Source organism: Pteropus vampyrus, unplaced genomic scaffold (assembly GCF_000151845.1).
Source record: "Pteropus vampyrus isolate Shadow unplaced genomic scaffold, Pvam_2.0 Scaffold103, whole genome shotgun sequence".
Classification (NCBI taxonomy): domain Eukaryota; kingdom Metazoa; phylum Chordata; class Mammalia; order Chiroptera; family Pteropodidae; genus Pteropus; species Pteropus vampyrus.
This window is the reverse complement of record NW_011888884.1, coordinates 3,454,279-3,473,610: the sequence shown is the minus strand read 5'-3', so window position 1 is coordinate 3,473,610 and position 19,332 is coordinate 3,454,279. Positions and strand designations below refer to the sequence as shown.

General features: G+C 38.0%; 1 protein-coding gene across 14 annotated transcripts in view; it reads left to right on the top strand.

Annotated features, from left to right (window-relative positions):
• ZNF462 (zinc finger protein 462) overlaps window positions 1-19,332 on the top strand; it is a 129,267-nt gene that overhangs the window by 30,529 nt on the left and 79,406 nt on the right. The window contains exon 2 of one of the 14 annotated variants that reach the window (XM_023533474.1): window positions 5,494-5,606. The exons of the other annotated variants lie outside the window; for them this stretch is intronic. The gene's annotated coding sequence lies outside the window, so the exon portion shown is untranslated. The remainder of the gene's footprint in view (window positions 1-5,493; window positions 5,607-19,332) is intronic. 14 annotated transcript variants of the gene reach the window in all.

The following is a 19,332-nucleotide window of genomic DNA, read 5'->3' as shown; positions in this document are numbered from 1 at the left end:
GGCTGTAAGCCAGGGAACAGATGTGATTAGATTAGCATTTTAAGTCTCATGCCAGATGTTCAGCTGCAGTAGGTAACTACCTCAAGGTGAGTCCCACTGAAAACTCTATTGAGTAAGTACTTTGTTCAAAGGGATCCTTCAAGGTTGTCTAAGTCTGCACTGCCCAGGGTAGTAGTAGCCCTGAGCCACATGTAGCTGTTGAGCACTTGAAATGTGCCTGATGTCAGAATGGAGATGTTGCTGTAAGTCCAAAATATGCTGAATTTTGAAACTTAGTAGGGAAAAAAACAGTAAAATATGTCATTAATACATGTTTATATTGATTACGTGTTAAAATAATATTTTTGTATATGTTTGGCTAAATAGACTTATTGAAATTAAATACACCTTTTTCTGGCTGCTAGAAACTTGTAAATTACATATGTGGCTTGTATTACATTTCTTTCTGGCAGTGCTGGTCTGGGTCATTTCCTTGTTATCTAGGTGAATAGAAAATATATAAGAATGCCATCATCCTAGGTTGATGCCCCATCTGTGAAGAACCATCTGGTTAAAGTACTCCAGCCTAAGAACCGTTGCTTCTTAAAGTTCTTGGGCGATATTCTGCACTTTCAATGGCATTGATCTTTTTAAAATGCAGTTAAAAGTATGTTTTATCTATCACTGAGGAGCTAACTGTTCTTGACACGTTTTTTAAAAAAATTGAGCTTATACTCTATCTCATTAGTTACTCTTGATGGGTTAGAAAGTGGTGACCTGGTTATTAGATGAAGTTCACAGACAGAATTAGCTTCTGATGTTTCGCCCTTCTAAATATTGTTTAGGTTCGACCCCCTCCTCTTTACCCCCCAGTGCATCTTCCTGGCCCAGACCTACTTCATCTCATCCCCGAACCATCTCGGCAGCTGCTTTAGCAGCTTGTGTCTCACCACTCTCTCTCCCCAGCTCCTGCCCCCAGAAGTTCTTCATAGTGTTGCCAAAATAATCTTGAGAGGACATAGCTTTCATTATATCACATTCCCCTGATGAAAGATGATAAGAGTTCCCTGTCACTCTCTAATGAAGGGAGGGAGGGAAAGATCTGACATTTGAGACTCCATAGATGTTATCTTATTTAATCCCAGTGAGATGGATCTTTTTAGTCCCATTATACAGGTGAGGAAGCAGTTCTGCATCTTGCCTGAGATCAGTTGGTAGGCAGTTAAGCCAGATCTTGACTACTAGAGTGAGGTGCTGTTATCTTTCTTTGCTAAAATCTATGCTAGTCCTACTGACCCAGGCTTGCTGCCTGGCTTTCAAGAACATTCATTATCAAACTCATGGACCCACAATGTCATTTGCTTTCCCAGCTGTCCTAATCATCTTTGTACTTGGAACCTGTACCATAATAGGCCACACTTCATTATAAAGTATTTAGAATTCTTCATTCTCTAATTTTTTTGGTTAGTCTTGTGCCAAGAGCATGCTTTGTATCTGCCATTTGTCCGTTCATGTTTCTTCTTTTTCTTTGATGTCCAGAACCATACTAGCTACCTAGTAGGCACTCAAATGTTCAGTAAATGGATGGTGTTGGCACATGGTAGCTGATCAATAAATATATGTGTCTTTGTCTCCATTGAAAATGATTTTTCTTTTAAATGAGGGCAGAGAGTACCAGGTCAATGACTTCCTCTTGACCCATTTAGATGTGTGACGAAATGGACCTTGGCAATGACAGGACACTTCTAAGCCAGACTTCACCTCATTGAGCCTCAGATTTCCCACCTTATCTGAGTTATGGGGTGAGGTGCTCATGACTGGTATCCCACATATCTCTAGGAGTTATAGATTATATTGCTTCCATTGTTTCCTAGGGAGACATTTAAGATGTTTTTACATGTTTTGGGCTATAAGGTAAAGTGGACAGTCCCTTGAGGACAGAGCTTTATCCTCCATAAGGCCTCATGGAACAAAACTGAACATGAGATGGAATGGTCAGTCGGTGGGGTCGACTGATTGACTAAAGTTTGTGTTCAAATATATGTTCCTGCTGTTGTATGTGACACAACTGCTCCTGTCTGATGTTTATGAAGAGAGCTAGCAAAGCACTGATGGATGGTCTATTTGCTAACAGGCAGTTAGTGTTCTGTGGTCAGTCTTGGCTATGCTGCTTTTGTTCATGTGGCTGCAGTATTGTGTGGACACATTAAGTATTTAAACACTGAAGTGATCACACACCCACACATTCCCTAAAATGTGGGCTGACTTGTTGGACCTGGGGATTTTTTTTTAAGGGAGATTATTTAGTCTGTTTACCTATTTCTCTAAAAACACTTCAACTTTAAAAATAATTTCCAGCTTGTAAAACCAACATACTAATAAAAATTATATACAAACACTATGGAAGTTAGAATTCAGAGAAAGTGAAAGTCCTTTTTAACCCTACCCCCAGAGAAAATTTCACTGTTTGGGGAATATATCTTCTGATTGTTTTCCTATACTTACATGCTAACATATATCATCATCATCATCATCACCATCATCATCATCATCATCATTTAAATAGCAACAGACTATGCATTGATTTACACCTTATTTTTTTGCTGTCTGTAAATGTTAAGGACTGCTTCTCCGAAGAATACCTTAAGGAAAAGCACAGGTGTTGCAATGCAGGCAAAGGAACTGGGTTCTTAGCTTTGGTGACAGGAGAGCTTTGCCTGTACTGTGTGAAGCTTAGCCATCAGTGGGGCTCATTCTACTTTCCTATGTGGGTCTTTAAAGACTTACTTTTTTGAGTAATTCCAAAGAAATAAACTTTTTATAGACCAGTTAGTTCTTTTCAATCCTGACGTTTCTCATCTCCCAAATAGACCAGACTTCTGGAATGCAGTACTGGTTTATGAGTGAAAACAGTATTTTGTAAGGACACTCTTTGAAATTTCATTGCCAGAGGCAGGAACATTATAAGGAGCATAGAAATATGCACAAGGATGTGAGAAAGGGGGGATGAAGGTGGAAATATATCATTCCAAATCAGCTAGGAAGTCTTAGGAAAGGACAGTGTTGAAATTAGGGAAGGAGATGACTTGTGCTTGAGAATTCAGTGGGAAAGAGGCCAGCAGAAGGGTCCTGCTGATCTACCTTAGAAGAGCCGCCAGCCACAAGCCAGGCCCCTAACTCATGGCCATATGGGACAGAAGCTGAAGCCTTTCTCTAATTCTGATCCTCAGCAGCTCCCCCCACTCCTCACACTCCTTCACACAAACACATACAGTCCATCAGTTCAACCTGATTCCTTATTTCTTGGATACTAAGAAACTTTTTTTTTTTTTAAAGAGATACATGTTACAATCAGAGTTTATATTTAGTGTGCATGGAGTTGTTTAATCTCTATTAAAGTATGTCTTACGATAAACTTATTTCCAAATGGAGGAAGAAGAGTATGTAAGGTTCAGACCCTGGCCAGGGCCTGGGTTGAACAGCACACAGTCCCTGCTTTCAAGGAACTCACAGGTCAGGGTGGGGAGATGGGCCCTTAGGCAGGTGGTATGTATGAAAAATGCTTGGGTGATTCAAAAATGCCTAGAAAGGTCTCAACCCATCCCTGAGGCACCAGGCAGGGCTTTTTAGAGGGAGTGATTTTGAACTTGGGATGATTTTCCCCTCAGTGTCTCCAGTGAGACCAGTGCAAGCACCTTGGTGGCACCTACTGGGGACAGAGGGGGTGGGGGAGAGAGATGCTACTGGCATCTTGTGGGTACAGGCCGGGGATGCTGCTAGACATCCTCCAGTGCCCAGGACAGCTTCCCCCACAACGAACAATGGTCTGGCCCCAAATGTCAGTGGAGCCAAGATTGAGAAACCTTAGTCTAAAATGAGACTGAAAGATGGATGCAAATTGGTGGTGCTGGGGAAGGGATGAGGTTGGAGAGGGTGCTGAGTATCCAGGGGAGAGAGTTATTTGAAGGAGAGTGTGAGCGATGGTGGAGAATAGTGTGGAAGTAATGGTTAAGTGAGGTAGGGAGTAGAAAGTGCCCTTTCATTGGTCCTAAGGAGACAGTTCCTGACCATGGTGAATTTGTTTTAGCAGAAAGGTAGTTACAAAAGCCAGATGCAGAGGGCTGAAGAAGTTGGGAGCGTGAAAGCAGTTTGTAAAAAAAGGAGGATTAGTGGTAATAATGGCAATTATAATCTAGTCTTCCTATATGCCAGGAACTGTGCCAAATGCTTTATGTTCATTATCCAGATTATTCCATACAACAACCCTGTGAAATACAGATGTCTTTGTGTGGATGAGGAAAGAGGTTTGGGAAGTTTATATAGTTTGTCAAGGATTCATATAGCTTATAAATCATAGAGTTGGGATTCAACGCTAGGTGGCTTTGATTGTACCTCAGGGAAGACAATGGGCCAGAGGAACATGGAGTAAGTGGGTGTGCGTGTGTGTGTGTGTGTGTGTGTGTGTGTGTGTGTGTGTGTGTGTGTGTGTGTTGGTTTTCCTCTTGGATGGGAAGGAATTTAAGATGGGAATGACTTAGCTAGTAGTCAGAAAGAAATTGAAAATGCAGATCAGCTGGGCTCCCAAATGAGACAGGAGAGGATTGGATCAAGAGCTTACGTTGAAAACCCAGCTTTGGGGAGTGGGGAGTGGGAGCACGCTTTCCACTGTGGCAAGAGGGGAGGGAAAGGATGGGTACCTGTGGGGATGAGGAAGGTAAAAGTAGACAAGATGGAAACCTCTTCCTCTTCTCAATTAGACACAGAATGGAAGAGATAAACATCAGATTACTAGGTGGAACTGAAATCATGAATTTGTAGGGACACCAATCTGAGGGTAGGCAAAGAGAAGTTTCAGGAGGAAATACTGATTTAGACAGATTGAAGGTTGAAATTTTTCTAAACAGTTACGAGGGAAAGACAACACATTAAGCTTTGTAATTTGATTTCAGAAGTTCATTCTCGTTATTTTCCCTCCACCTGCATAATGATACAGATAGACTGTATCATTTCTTTTCACAGAACTAAAAAAAACTTTTAAATGCATGGGTGGAACAACTTCTTTAATTATATGTGGATATAATCAATTAAAAATTATCTTCATGACCTTAAGCCTGGAGTTCCTAAAAATCACTGGATATCAATCATCTAAGATCATTGACTTAAGGAGTCATTTAAGAGTTCCAAACAGGGTGGAAAAAAAGAATACCAGGGTCGACAAGACTGGTGGACGTTTAGTCCTGATCAGAATGTCCACAGTAGACCTTTGGTTCACACCAAAGGTCCTTTATATTCAGTCTTGTCCAAAATATCCTGTCTACCTAACCCCATGTGCCAGGACCAGCTAGGCTCCTCCTCCTCGATCACCAGGAAGGGTTATTACTGCCACTACAGCCACAACACAATCACTGGACCAGTAAAAAATAATAATATTTTTTATGTAAACCAAAAGCATAAATAAACGTTCTGGGATCTTTGAACACAAGGACATTTTCTAAACGTGGACATTTTTGACAGGACCAAAAATCAAGGACCATTTGGCATAGACCAAATATACTCATGGATATTTTGGACAAGACCAAATGCCCTGCAAGGATTGGCAGAAGAGCCAACATTCTTAGTAATCTGAGGTAATGAAGCCATTGATAATCACTTGATGGTCGTTTTAGAAATTAAAGTAATAAAGTCTTGTTGAAAAAATTTTAAATTATTAAGTAGAAAGTGAAAATGTTCACCTGGGCATTTTACTTTATTTGGAAATTTTGGAAATTTTATCTCTTTTCCAATTGTTTTCTCTCTTATTTTATTTTATTTTTTGTAATACAAATGCATCAGCTAGGATTTCCACAATGCTAGGTAATAGTGATAGCCCTTGTTTGGTTGTTGACTTGAATTTTTCTAATGCTTTATCATTAAGCATAACACTAAAATATATATATAAACTTACTAAAACATGTTTATTAGAAATGGATTTTAAATTTCATCAAATAATGTCCAGCCTCTTCTGTAATGATCAAATTATTATTTTTTCCTTTGACTTCCTAATATAGTGGAGTATAGATTTTCTTGTATTTTCTTGCATTGAAAATCTATACTACTGAATATCTGTTGAAAATCTTGCAGTGAATCTCACTTGATCATGGAATAATATTCCTTCAGTGTGCACCCAGATTTTGAATTTTTGCTTCAATAGTTATAAGTTCATTGATCTGCTTTTATTATTATTATTATTATTATTATTATTATCATCATCATCATCATCATCGTCATCATCATCATCATTATTAACTGTTTTGGGGTAAGCTTTAGTATCTGTGTTACACTACAATGTATCTGGAAATACATTGATGAAACTCATGCTTTAGGCTTTGGACCAATGTAAAAAGCTTCCAATTTACTGATTCTTTGAACACTCTCTTGTGTTTAGGTTGGCTCTTTGACTGTTTCCTAGTCTCCCTTGGTTTTCTTCTTCAATTAATTTTGGTAACTTATGAGTTTCTAGACAATCATCTATTACATTTATGTTTACAAATATGAGTTATACACAGTCATTTTTAATTTATAACTTATTTTCCTTTATATTTGTGGATATTTTCTGCCTCTTATCCTTAATTTTCCGTATTTATGTTTTACTCTCCCACCCCCTTTTTTCTTATTAGGCCAGATAGTAGTTTTTATTTAAATTTATATAGTACTATATTTTGTAAAAATAAGTGGTTATTTGGTTAGTTTTATTGCTTTTGCTTTTGATTCCTGACTTTCTCTAAATTAAATCTACTTTTTTCTTTTCCTTTTTTTCATACTTGAGTAAGATGTTTAATTCATTTTAGTTGTATTTCTTGATTTGTAAGAAGTATTATTATTTCTCGATTTTTAATTTTCATTGACCTATGAAATTTCCTGTAAGTACAGGTTTTAGCAAATTTCACATTTTATATACATAACATTTTAAAAGTCACATTCTGCAGTCGAGTATTTATTTCCAGTTATCCCAGAAATGGAACATTTAAGAAAATTTCCGAGTGTTTGGAATGTTTTGTTTCCTTTTTTCCCCACGTTTTGTTGCATTGTAAATAGAAATAATGGACTTTTTTTGTTTGTAATTTATTATCTCTTAATTCTGGCATTATAGATTCTTATAAACCTCCATGGGCATCCTATAGTTTCTTGAAATGAAAATGTGTTTTCTGTTTCTAGGGTATGGAATTTGAAATGTGTCTCTTAATTCTATTAAGAATTAAGTTGTCATAGTTGTCTTTCTCCATTTAATCTATTAAGTACTTTTATCTGTTTCTTCTTGTATCTGTTGCCACATATTTTCTTTATACAGTGATAAGAGACATAATATGATAAACCTTCATTGTGAGTTATATGTTTTTATATTATTAAATATTCATCTTTAAATTTCTAAAATTATAATTTATTTTCCTTGACATCTATGGATATTTTCTGCTTCTTAGTCTTAATTTTTTAATAAAAGTTTTAAAGATAAAAAAATTAAAGATAAACTTACAAGCTTCTTTATCCTGAATTTAACCATTAATAATACTTATTATGATCTCTACTATTCTTGATATATATCTTTGACCACATTATTACTTTAAAACTTTGCTTCACTTTGTACATGTGGGTCTCTTGCAAACAAAATGCAGTTAAAGCTTGTTTTTGAATTTACTCTGGAATGCCCACATTCGAGGACGCCCCTTCCTGAGCTGCTTGGAGCAACGGGGTTAATGATATAACATATATACTTGATTCTAATTAATTTTTTGCACTCACTTGCATATTTCTGTGCCATTTCCTTTGTCTTCTGTCTTTACTACATGGTCTGTGTTTTCTTTGATTAAAAAAAGTTAAAAGCTATATAGGCTATTTTTATTACTATTTAAATTTTAATCTTTCATTAATGTGCTTTATACCTCTATTTGGGGATATTTTAACTTCAGAAATAAATAATATCAAGTATTTATTTATGTCTTATGAAAGTTGAGAATATTCTCTTACTCATATTTATCCTCTAATACCTCTTCACCCCACCTCTTTACTTTTGTCATTGTGCTTGAAGATTCTTTCCAATTCTATATAATTTTGTTATTATTATATGGAATATTTTATTATTGTATTTATTACATTTAAGGGATTATAGTTTGACTTTGAAATTATTATAAATTATTCAGTCTTAGTTCTAAATGTAAGTGGGTTCACTGCTCACATCCTCTGCTTACCTCTGAATCCCCTATTTTTGAGATCCTGATTTTGAATCTTCTCTTGGTCGGATGTATTACATCCCTGAGTAAATTTTGAAGACGAGTTAGTAAATGTTGCATTACCTGATGCTTATTAGAAAATGTGTTTTTATTACTTTTATACATGGTTGTGAACTTAGTGGGAACTGAATACTCAGATCATGTTCTCTCTTAAGTCTCTGTAGACATTCCTTCACTACTTTCTATCATTGAATGCTATTGTGAAAAAGTTAGAGGCTGCCTGACCTTTTCCCCTGTAATCGATTAATTTTTAAATATCTTGATTTTATGGTATTCAGTGTTTATCCTTGAAATTCTATTACTTTACCAAGATTTCTCAATTTTGGTGATTCTCTGTTACCTTTTTCTTGGAACATCAGATATTCCTTTATTTCAGCAAAGTTATTTATTACAGATTCGAGCACATTTTGTTTTGCTCTGTTTTGTTTTGCTGTCTACTTCTAGAATACCTTTTATCTGCATGTTGGATCTCTGTTTTCAAACCTTCTTATCTGTCATCTTCTCTACTTGCTTTCATCTACTTGTCCTTCTCCTCTGCATTTTGTCAGTTTTTTGAAGACTGTTTTCCACATCATCAACTTTGTTTTTGGTTTGTGGATGTTACCTCTTATTACTTTAATATATTTATTGGTTCTGCAATGATATTATTTTTGTTGTCAGTTTCTTTCTTCAACTGCCAGCTCCCCTTTCATCTTATTCTGATGTCTTATCATCTTATCTTTTGATCTCTCTAGTATCTCTGCTAATTGTTGTATATAATTTTCTTCTGTGCCCTGTTCTTTCAAAATAGATTATTCATTGGTCTTTTCCATGCTCTGTTTCTTTCTGTCATCCTTTTGTCCTCTTGGTTCATTTTTTTTCTAACTTTCTTATCTTCGATTGGGACATAAATCAGAACTTTTTTCTCGGCTCCCAAACAATGAGGGTAATAGCTCTTTAAATGTCCTCCTTACGTCCTTAATTCTGCTTTCAGAAACTGGGTTTGGGTCTTGATGGTTTGTCTTTTTCTGTAGCCCTGCAGCAGTATACAAAGGTTAGTAAGGTTCCTGGGCAGGACACAGTTGATGAATTTTATCTCCAAACTCCGTGATTCTAAGTTTTAAGTGCTGCTTTTGATTCGAAGGCCCCATTGATCTGTTGGTTTGGTGTGACGAAACTTTCTTTTCTTTGTTTATGTTTTCCTCTTGTCCTTCAGCCAAACTTTAGTTTGCATTTCGAGACAATTAGCCACCATTTTTTTCCAAAAGTCTCTTGGTAAACTTAAAGCACATATTCTTCTTTTGAGGGATTTCCAAACACATCTCTGTTTTCAGATGTTGATTCTTACTGCAGATTTAGCCCTGCTCTGTACATTTAGTGCAATAATCAAATAACCACCAAGTTTGGAGGTGTTTTCTAATAAGATTTTGATTATCACGAAAGCCTCCTGTCATGAGGATTTACCCATACTCTTAGTACTGTCTGGATAAAATACTCTAGTTCTTTCCTTTGTAGATTGCCACATCCCATTTTAGAAATATCAAGGACACCATGTTATGAACTGTTCTGAAGTTTTTAAGGAAGATGAATATTAGTAGCAGCATTGCATCGTACAGTATTCACTCTTTCATAGATAATAACTGTCTTTTTTGAGTGCACTCTTACTAGCTTTTGAGGCTAGATTTTGCAACTTATTATTGTCCTCTTAATGGCTAAAATGTGAAATATTTGTAAACATTAGTCCTTGTAGGCTTTTTAAAGACTTCTTAAAGCTATTATCACATTCAGTCCATCAACATTTGTAAGTAGGATGCCCAGTGTGAGGGAGAAGGGGACTTAACACTCCCTGTTGGTCTCAGGGACCATTTCATGCTGGAAGGAAGTTTTGAGCTTGATCTTAAAACTTGAGTGGACATCAGAATCACCCTGAGGGCTTATTGAAATATACATTCCTGGGCCTTACCCCCAGAGTTTCTAATTCATTAAGTCTGGAGTGGAAGGTGAGAATTTACATTTCTAATGGGTTCTTGGGCGGTGCTGCTAGTCTAGGGACTCTTCTTTCTCTTGAAGGATTGGAATTTTGGGACCTTCAAAATGTAGGTAAAAGTATTCTATGGGGAGGAAAAACGTGAACTAACATGCAGATCTCAGCATCTTCTTGACTTTTAAGCCATTTTCTTTATTATGAAAAGAGTTTGTTTTATAAGAGACGCTTATGAAGCGTATTTCTGATACATTTTTTGCTTTTCTGTATCCAACAAATGGGTATAGATATCTACTAGGAATATAGAAAAATAAAAGATAAATACACACACACACACACACACACACACACACACACACACATTCATAAATGGGGTAAAATGTTCCAAGTTGGTTTCAGAACTCAATATATAATTTGAAATGAAATCCGATTTCAACAGTATTCTGGGATTATTGGTCTGAGCCACTCATTAGCTGTGCCATGAGAAGTCTGGCTTCCTTGCCAGACGTTTGTGGGACTGACTGCTCTTCTCCTTTCCATTTTAAATGAACTGACCCTGATATTTCCAGATACCCCTAAGGCTCATTCAGCTAGCCCCTTCAGCGACTTTGTTGGCAGTGCACATTTTCCATAAGAAACAAGACGATGTTTCTCATGGGGTAGATTTGGCAGGCATAAAGCTACTACATAACCTTGTTCTGATTCCATGAGGTTGGATTCTAAAGAAAGATAATTCAGTGTTATAGCTCTTGTTCTTCTGTGTATACCTTTGTCAGCAACTTTCAGTCTTCCAAATGTCTTTCCAAAGTATGAGCACACTGCTTGCATGCCTAAAGAGATCTTTGAACAATCAAACTGCAGACGATGGATTTTGTACCTTTGCAGTTGCTCTCCTGAGTGTTGAATTTAGAGCAGACACTGGGGGTTATTCTGGAATCTGCCCTCCCCAGTGAAGAAAGACTAGTGTTAGTGAGAATATATGAGGCATGGACTTTAAATTTGAACAGCTGTTAATGAACTGAATAACATTTATAGAGTGTCTTTACTGCTGATTTCCATTCTTAAATTATGGAATGCAAAAGTTTTTTTTTTTTTTTTCTCCTGGCTTCAAAGAGTTTATGTTACAGAAGCCTTGGGCAGGTTATTTTTCCCAAGACCTCAGTGTCATTATCTGGAAAATGAAGATATTGGACCAGGTTGAACTACATGGTCTTTAATATCTACTCTCTAACGGGCACTATGAGCCTATAGATAATAGACTTTTAGAATGAATTCTTGTATTTGATTTAAGGGAGGCACAAGGAATATATATTTCAGTGCTTTTGAAGGAAGCATAGTAGAGAAAACACTGTTCCTGCCTAGTTTCATTATACTGCCCTCCACTGAAAATGTTTATACGGGGTTGAGCTGTGGAGGAGAATTGTTTTTCAGACTTTCTGGAATCCTTGAAAACAAGAATTAGGAGGGGTTTTTTGTGGAGGGAAGGCAACCAAATAGTCTTAAGTGTAGACCCAGGTGATGATTCTAAGTGTCACATCAGTTCAGAATAGCTTAGCAGAGTTATAATTATGTGAATGGGATGCTGCAGCCAGAGCACCTTCCCCATGGGTGATGACAAGGAAAAGGAAGATGGCCACTTACTCAAATATCAAGGACAAATGGGGTCTTAGAATTCCTAGTGTCCCGGTAATCAACTCATCAGTCTTGTGGCTTCATGAGCTTCACTCGTTGGAGTGAAGGGAGTGTCACAAAGCACTAAATTTTGTTTTGTTTTTCTAGTCATGGAGGTTCTCTGGAATTCCTAAATGTTTAGTTCGAGTCGGTACCACTGGTTAATTTTCTCCTGGAAAGCAGGTACGCATATACTCATTCATACCACAAATCTCTTCAGAGCCTGACCTGTGCTGGCTGCTAGGGATATAAGAACCAAAAGGAACACATTACTCATCTTTGAAGAGTGATTTTGAGAGAAGATCATTTTACATGTTGTACAGAAGAAAATGTGCATCATTTTTTTCACAGAAATTTTAGATGGAGACCACATGCTAAGTGTAGAACTTGGTCATTTTTAATGACATTGACTCCTTACCCACAAATCCCTCAGGATCATTAACGGTTCAAAGACTTTATCACTAAAAAAAAAGTGGACCAATCAATATGCATTAATCTTGGGTTTTTCTTGAAAAGTTTTTAGTAAAATACCCAAATCAGAAAAATAAAACTAAAAACTTGTGATATCATATGATATGAAGGCTATGAAAATCACTTAGAAACATAGAGTCACAAAATTTTTTAGCTGAGAGAGAACTTGCTGATCATCTAGTCCAGAGATTCCTTAGCTAGGACCCCATGAAAGGCTTAGAAGGGCGGGTGGGTTATATGCAAAGACTGAAAATGCCTATAGACTACTTGTGGCAGAATTTCCATCCTCTGCATTATTGACATTGTAGACCAGATCACTCTTTGTTGTCGGGGTTGTCCTGTGCATTGTAGAACCTTTGGCAGAATCCCCGACACCCACCCACTAGATGCCTGTAGCACCCTCCTTCAGTTTTGAGAACCAAAAAATGTCTCTAGATCTTGCCAGATACCCCTAGGCTGGGGAAGGAGAGTGTGTAAAACTGCTCTATGATAACATAGAATTAGTAGAAGAATCTAATTCTCAAGACCAATCTTTTTATGTTCAATTAGAACCATGTAATTCAGAATCTCTGACTCATTCATTCATTTCTTCATTCATTCAATACATTTGCTGAGTACCTGTTGTGTGATGTGTCCCCAACGTGAAAGATACCAATGTAAATAAACAGGCATAGACCTGCTCTCAGCATGCTTATGTTCTAGCAGAGGAAGACAGACCACAAACAAGTAGGTATCATGTCAACAGTGATGGAAATAAAGGCGCATAGGATGATAGAAAGAAAGTAAGCATGGTCAGGGTTGCACATAGGGGACTGGATTTCATGGGAGTGGGGCGGATGTTAGGTGGAGTTGTCAGGGAAAAACCCTTGGAGGATGGAACCTTTGAGCACAGGCTTGAATGATGAGAAGTCAGCCATATAAAACAGCATCTGTCTCTGAATAACAATAAAAAGTAAGGGAATGAATTAAGTCAAAAATATCTCTCAAAATATGAGAAGGAAATCTTGTAAAACACGCCCTTTGTGCAAAAAGGTTGACCGTCATAGTCTAATCTCTTCATTTAGCAAAATGATCCAAGTAAAGCCTTTAAAAGACTTGCTCAAGGTGAAAATGGCAGGCAGAGTCATCACACCTGCTGGGAACAAATTCTTTCATTTGCTAGATAGGCATTTCCGTATCCTTGTCTTTTTTTTTTTTTTTTAAGAACAGCCCAATAACAAATAAGCTGAAAAACCTAAGTTTGTTGGGCAAAAGCGAGATTTATCATTAAGGATTTATGGAGTGTGGGCTTGGCCGAGTAGCTGAGCACTCTAGTGTTTTCACATCATGATAAATTCTATTGTTGTGTTGACAGACAAATGTCTTAACTTACTGCGTAGAAAATCACTTAGGGTGCAGTGATTTTTAGGATTAAACTTACTTGCTGAAAGAAGATTGGGGGTTGTGAAAGAGAAAGAAATTTCTTAGCTATTTTTTTTTTTTTAATTTCCTAATTTTGGGATATCTGCCATTCCATATATAAGCACATACTATAGTGTGTTTTTCCTGTTATAAGATTCTATTAATTTGTTGAAATGAGTGGGAAAACGAATAGATCTGAATGGGCCAGTTAGTTAGTTTAATAAGGAGTAAGGACAGCCTTCTAATGGCTTCTGTTATAGATGGAGGCCAAAAGGAGAAAAAAGAAAATCATGTTCTCCTTGGGTTGGAAGACTTGAAAGTGTTCATGATCCACACAAGCCCAGCCATTAGTTACCTTTCCAGAGAGCAGTCTGCTTAGAGCTTTATCTTGACAGGGTAGTTAAATCAGGAACCAGGGTTTGGGGAGGGGCAGACAGACAGACCCAGGTGCCAGGCATGTGTAATCAGTTTTGTCAGATATTTAAAAATTAGACTGGAAAGGTCATTGTTTGCTTGGATCAGGACCTTGTGTGCCACTGATAGAGACAGACTTGGGATAAGTCGGTGTCATCTCATAGAAGTGACTTGTCTGAATTTTCTGAGCAAACCAAGAGCACAAGGTGATGTATGTGCAAATCTCAGAGGAATTAAATTGGGATTTTTGTGGGCTTTTCCCCAAATAAAAGATGTTCTTCTAGCAAAACTTTCTTATACTCTCCACAAGTCAACCATACATCATTTTGGGGTCTCTCTCTCTCTCTCTCTCTCTCTCAATGGTAATAAGGAGCAAGGTAAGTTTTTAAAATAGTTTCCAGATTCGTTCACTGAAACTAGAATTTAGACCTTGTGTGGTTGGCGGGACCTTCTGTGCCACAACAGTTATGGCCATGAAGACATGCCTAGGGCCTGAGATCAGTCAAGCTTTAAAATCCACAGAGGAGGTACTCAAGGCACAGTTTGGTCTTTCATGATGTGCGAGATGACTTTGACTGTAGCTTCTGCTTACTTTGCGTCGTAATCAGTTCTGTAATGAAGACCCAGCAGCATATCTGCAACTTCCCTTTAATTTTACAATTTTTATAATGAGAGTTCTTGTAGTATGAAAAGTCTGTGGAAACCTAGCCAGCGTTCTGAAGAGTGTATAAAAGAACACCGTGATTTTCTGTCTCTGCTGTTTAGGTGAGGTTTGGCCCTAGAAGAGAGAGATCACTTATCTCTGGTTCTAAGTGCTAGGGCAAGAATGGCTTCAAAGTTTCCAAGGAACTTCCTGATGGGACCATGACATTTCAGAGAATTCATTCAACACCTAGAATGGTTTTCAGTCATTCAAAAGAACGAGATGAGCTGGGATCTCATTTGTCATTGTTGCTTTTTGAGAATTTTAGAGTGAAGAGGTGTTTTGTTTTGTTTTGTTTCTCAAGGCGAATATTGTCAGGACACTTCTCAGAATTACAGTTATCTAGTGAACCATAGATTCCCCTTTACAGACAATGAAGTCTGAAGCTACCGAGATACCACCCTGCTTCCTCCCTTTCTTTTCTAGTCCCTTCTCTCCTCTTTTATCTCCTTGTTCAAATCACATGCTTCCTTTTCTAAGGACAGGGCAGCTGGCAGACTGCCTATTGGTCTGTTGGCCTCAATTAGCCTTATATCATTGCAAAGGAATGCATGAATTCTCCAGAAGGTATGTACTATCTCTTTCTGTATTAGACACTCACTACCTGCTTTCATAACTGGTCACTCATCCGAATCGCTTCTTATTCACATACCTGACAATTTTTCAGTCATTTAGATTACATCCTTAGATGCTCATCTCGTTTTAATGACGATCCCAAGGTATCTGTTATAAAATACTACTCCAGCTTACTCTGTAATATTTGAAAACTTTATGCAGGAAAACAAAGCTAAAACGAGATAACCTGAAGACTAGCATTCTTGGCTAGAAGGTGACTGGGTTATTAATCTGCCGATTGCCTGCTTCAGACTTTGTGCTTATATACAAGGTTCCACAGATGGACCAGGCCGACCACATAGAACAGAGGCCATATGCATTGGCAAGATTCAAGGTCTCATGGTATTCCTCTGCTACTATTTAAATTCAGTCTCATATTGGGGGTTACATATGCGATTGCAAATTAATTCTTTCTCTTCCGAAAATTTGGTTTTGAAGAACAGCTGTGTCTCCCTTCTGAATTCCTTAATTATTTATCCTCCCTGATATGTTAAACCTTTCATTAGTGTGGTGAATTGCCAAGAGTACACAGAACTGCTTAGATCATGTAGCAAACAGTATAAACATTTGATAGGACATTTGAAGACACTACCACATGATGAGCCAGGATCTATAGTAGTACCAAATGCTGTGGGACTGATGGAGGTAGCTGGTTGTTGGAAGTTCTTTGTTGGTTTATTTTGCTAGTTTATTTTTTTTTTTTAAAAAAACTATAACATAAAAATAGTACATATGTCATTTGTACTTGAATTCAGAAAGGGACTGACTTTTTCCTAACAGATTCCCTATTAATTTTGAGTGTACATGCTCATATCTGAATTCAAATTAAATTTAAAAATGAATTATATGCATATTGTTCTATATATATAGTTTTACATGTATAGTCTATATATATGTATGTATGTATGTTTCTAATCTCTCAAATATAGTCTCTCTCTTTTTCAGTAATATATATGTGTTACTGAAAAGAGATTTTTCTTTGATTTCTCAGTCTGGTCCTGTTTGGAAAGATTCTTTCAATGATTTTTAAATTATTGGAATTCCCACTTTGACCATAACAAGAGTAAATGATAAGTAATGATATAGAACAGCCCGTGTTGCTAAGGATAGCAACCCAACATTCACAAGTGGATTAATTAGTGATCCCCCCATCTGCCCTGTTTTTCATCCTAAGCATGAAAATTCCTCCCAAACTATGGTCCTTGGGCTCATGAAACATTAACCTCATCATATCAACAGTTTATGATATACAAATATATTTGTAGAATAATCCTTAGGCTCCTGATTTTTCTATTTTCCTAGCTGAACTATACCAAAGTTTACACATTCCACTACCTGTCCTTGGATAATTGGTTTTTCCACTCGTAGGAAAGGAAAGTAAGAAAAGCACAAACAACAGGTGCTAACTAAAGCCTTTTATTAGAGTTGCGATTCAGGAGAACTGGGGAGTTCAGTGTCTCATAAATGAAACTAGGTTTCTGGAGTGGACAGAGGAAAAGCACCTGATGGTGTTTCTGGTTCTGTTTCTCAAAGGCTTTGAAGGTTATAATTAGTTGCTGCTGAGTCCTGGTGGCTGGGGTGCTTCACGGCTTTACTTCTGGTCTGCCAGAGTCCCTGAGTCGGAGAACAGGTTAGATCCAGGCAAGGCCTGCGTGTTTAAGTTGGACTCTTCCTGGAGACAGTTGGGATTTTGACTTGAAGACCATGTTTATGCTCCTGGGCCATGCAGGCTTAAAGAGCAGGGCTCGCCAAGCTGACCCAGGCAAGGGTGGATGGAGGCAGGATTGGGAGAACCCTGTGAAATGTCAAGGGTGCCTCCCCTGTCTCCAGTTACTTCTGGGCAGTGAATTGGAAGGACTCGCCATGAGGCTGTGGATTGTCTCCTTTCACCTTCACAGGAGGAAAACAGAGGCATCTTGGATCTCTGGAATTCTGAGCATAGAAAGCGTATGGGCAAATGGTATAAATTAAAATTGGTGTTTTTAAGAGGGAGAAAGAGCAGCCTGTGTCCATAACCTCCCTTTCCCTATCCTCATGTGTATATTCCAAATCATTAACAAAATCTTTGGATTTTCTTTAAATATGACTTCAAGAGTTTGTCAAATATGGAAAATTGGATTTGGGTTTCCCAGCAAAACCCCAAATTTTGAAATCTCCAAACTATTAATGTAAATCGAACAAACGAACAAGTGATAATAAGTAGCACTGAAGAGTAATGAATAATTAGAATGGTCTAGGACAGCATTCCCCAACCTTTTTGGCACCAGGAACCAGCGCTCCTATGAGAATCTAATGCCCGATGATCTGAGGTGGAGCTGAGGCGGTGATGCCAGTGCTGCAAATACAGATGAAGCTTCACTCTCTCCCCCGCCACTCACTGGCCCAGTTCCTAACAGGCCATGGATCGGTACCAGTCTGTGGCCGGGGATTGGGAACCCCTGGGCTAGGGGTTTCATGTAGGAGGACTGATCGCATTGGGGACTAGGTCATTTGAGAAAGAATCCATATTCATCTAGCAGACGTCATCATCGTGAGTGGTGTTTAAGAGTCTAGTCACCGGATGAAACTAATGCACTGGGGGTAAGAGATTGGGGTGGGGGCGCAGCTTATTTGATTTGTAAATTCATCTCATGACCTTTTGAAATAGCATTTCTTTTTAGTTAGTTCAGAAGCTTCTTCTTCTGCTTTTGATTTTGCTGATTGGGTCAGTGAGGAAAAAAAATATTGCTAATCTCATTATTACAGAAATTTTAAATGAAGCAAGTAGATATGAGATCACGGCTTTTGACTTTAAATCATAGTTTTGTAGCAGATCAGTCTGGTTTAGCTCTTTAAGGTTGCTGCTCCTTCTAGGTTGATGAAGCAGTCAATTATGCAAAGCTTATTTCTCATCTTTGTCCTCGTTGTTGGTTTCTCAGAGGATTACCATCTGCTGCAAAAACATACTGTGGTTGATGGTGGGGTCGTCCTCAGGCCCAGCGTTTGTCGCCTCCCCCTCGCTATTCTCTTCTTCTCTCATCTCGTTTGTCGCACAGGAGTACATCCTCAGTCTCATAAACACGTCAAGTTTCTGTTTCTTTGATTGTTTAGGCCATGCTGGCAATTTCTGTTTTCTTCTTGTCAGCGTCTTCAGGAGAAATGTGTACACAAAGAGAAAATGGCTTTCAAAGGAGGCGACATCCTCATTTCAGGACTTGGTGCAGACATCAGATTGAAGGCCATTCGGCCGTACCTGAGGCTGGTTCTCTCAGCAGCCAGGAGATTAACCTCTTATAAGGCTCTGAGCTATTTTTGAGGTAGAGGCTGTAGCAACATTAAAGCTAGAACCCATTAGGAAATCACTTTCATCATCTCTTCTTTTTCCAAATCAGTGGCTTTTTTTTTTTTTTTTCTGATCTCATAACCCTTTAATCTCCTTTGTAGCAGAACAAGGAGACTGTTGGTTTGTGTTTGCATCCAGCGAAGTTAGAATCCTTGATAACAGCTTCAGAAGACACCCAAGTATCAGAGAACTGTATAGAGAGATAAATTTCATCTCGGGGTAGGTGACTTAATGCTGAAGGTGCCCTGCTTTCCTTGTGCAGATCCATAATTTTCGTGGATCCTGTGAAACCAGGCTCAAACTTTCCAAAAGACACACAGCAGAAAGGCTTTTGTTGCGTTTATTTCTAAAGGCTTGAAGTTTCGAAGGGAAGAGATTTTGTTTTCCTCTGGGCCACACAATGGAGCTTTCAGAGAACCTCTTTTAAAAGGAATAGCTACAGCCTTTGTGTTGAAGGGTGTGTCTGTTGGCAGGGTCTGCTGATGCAGACAGACTGGCTGGTGATTAACAAAGGTCATTAGACTTTGGA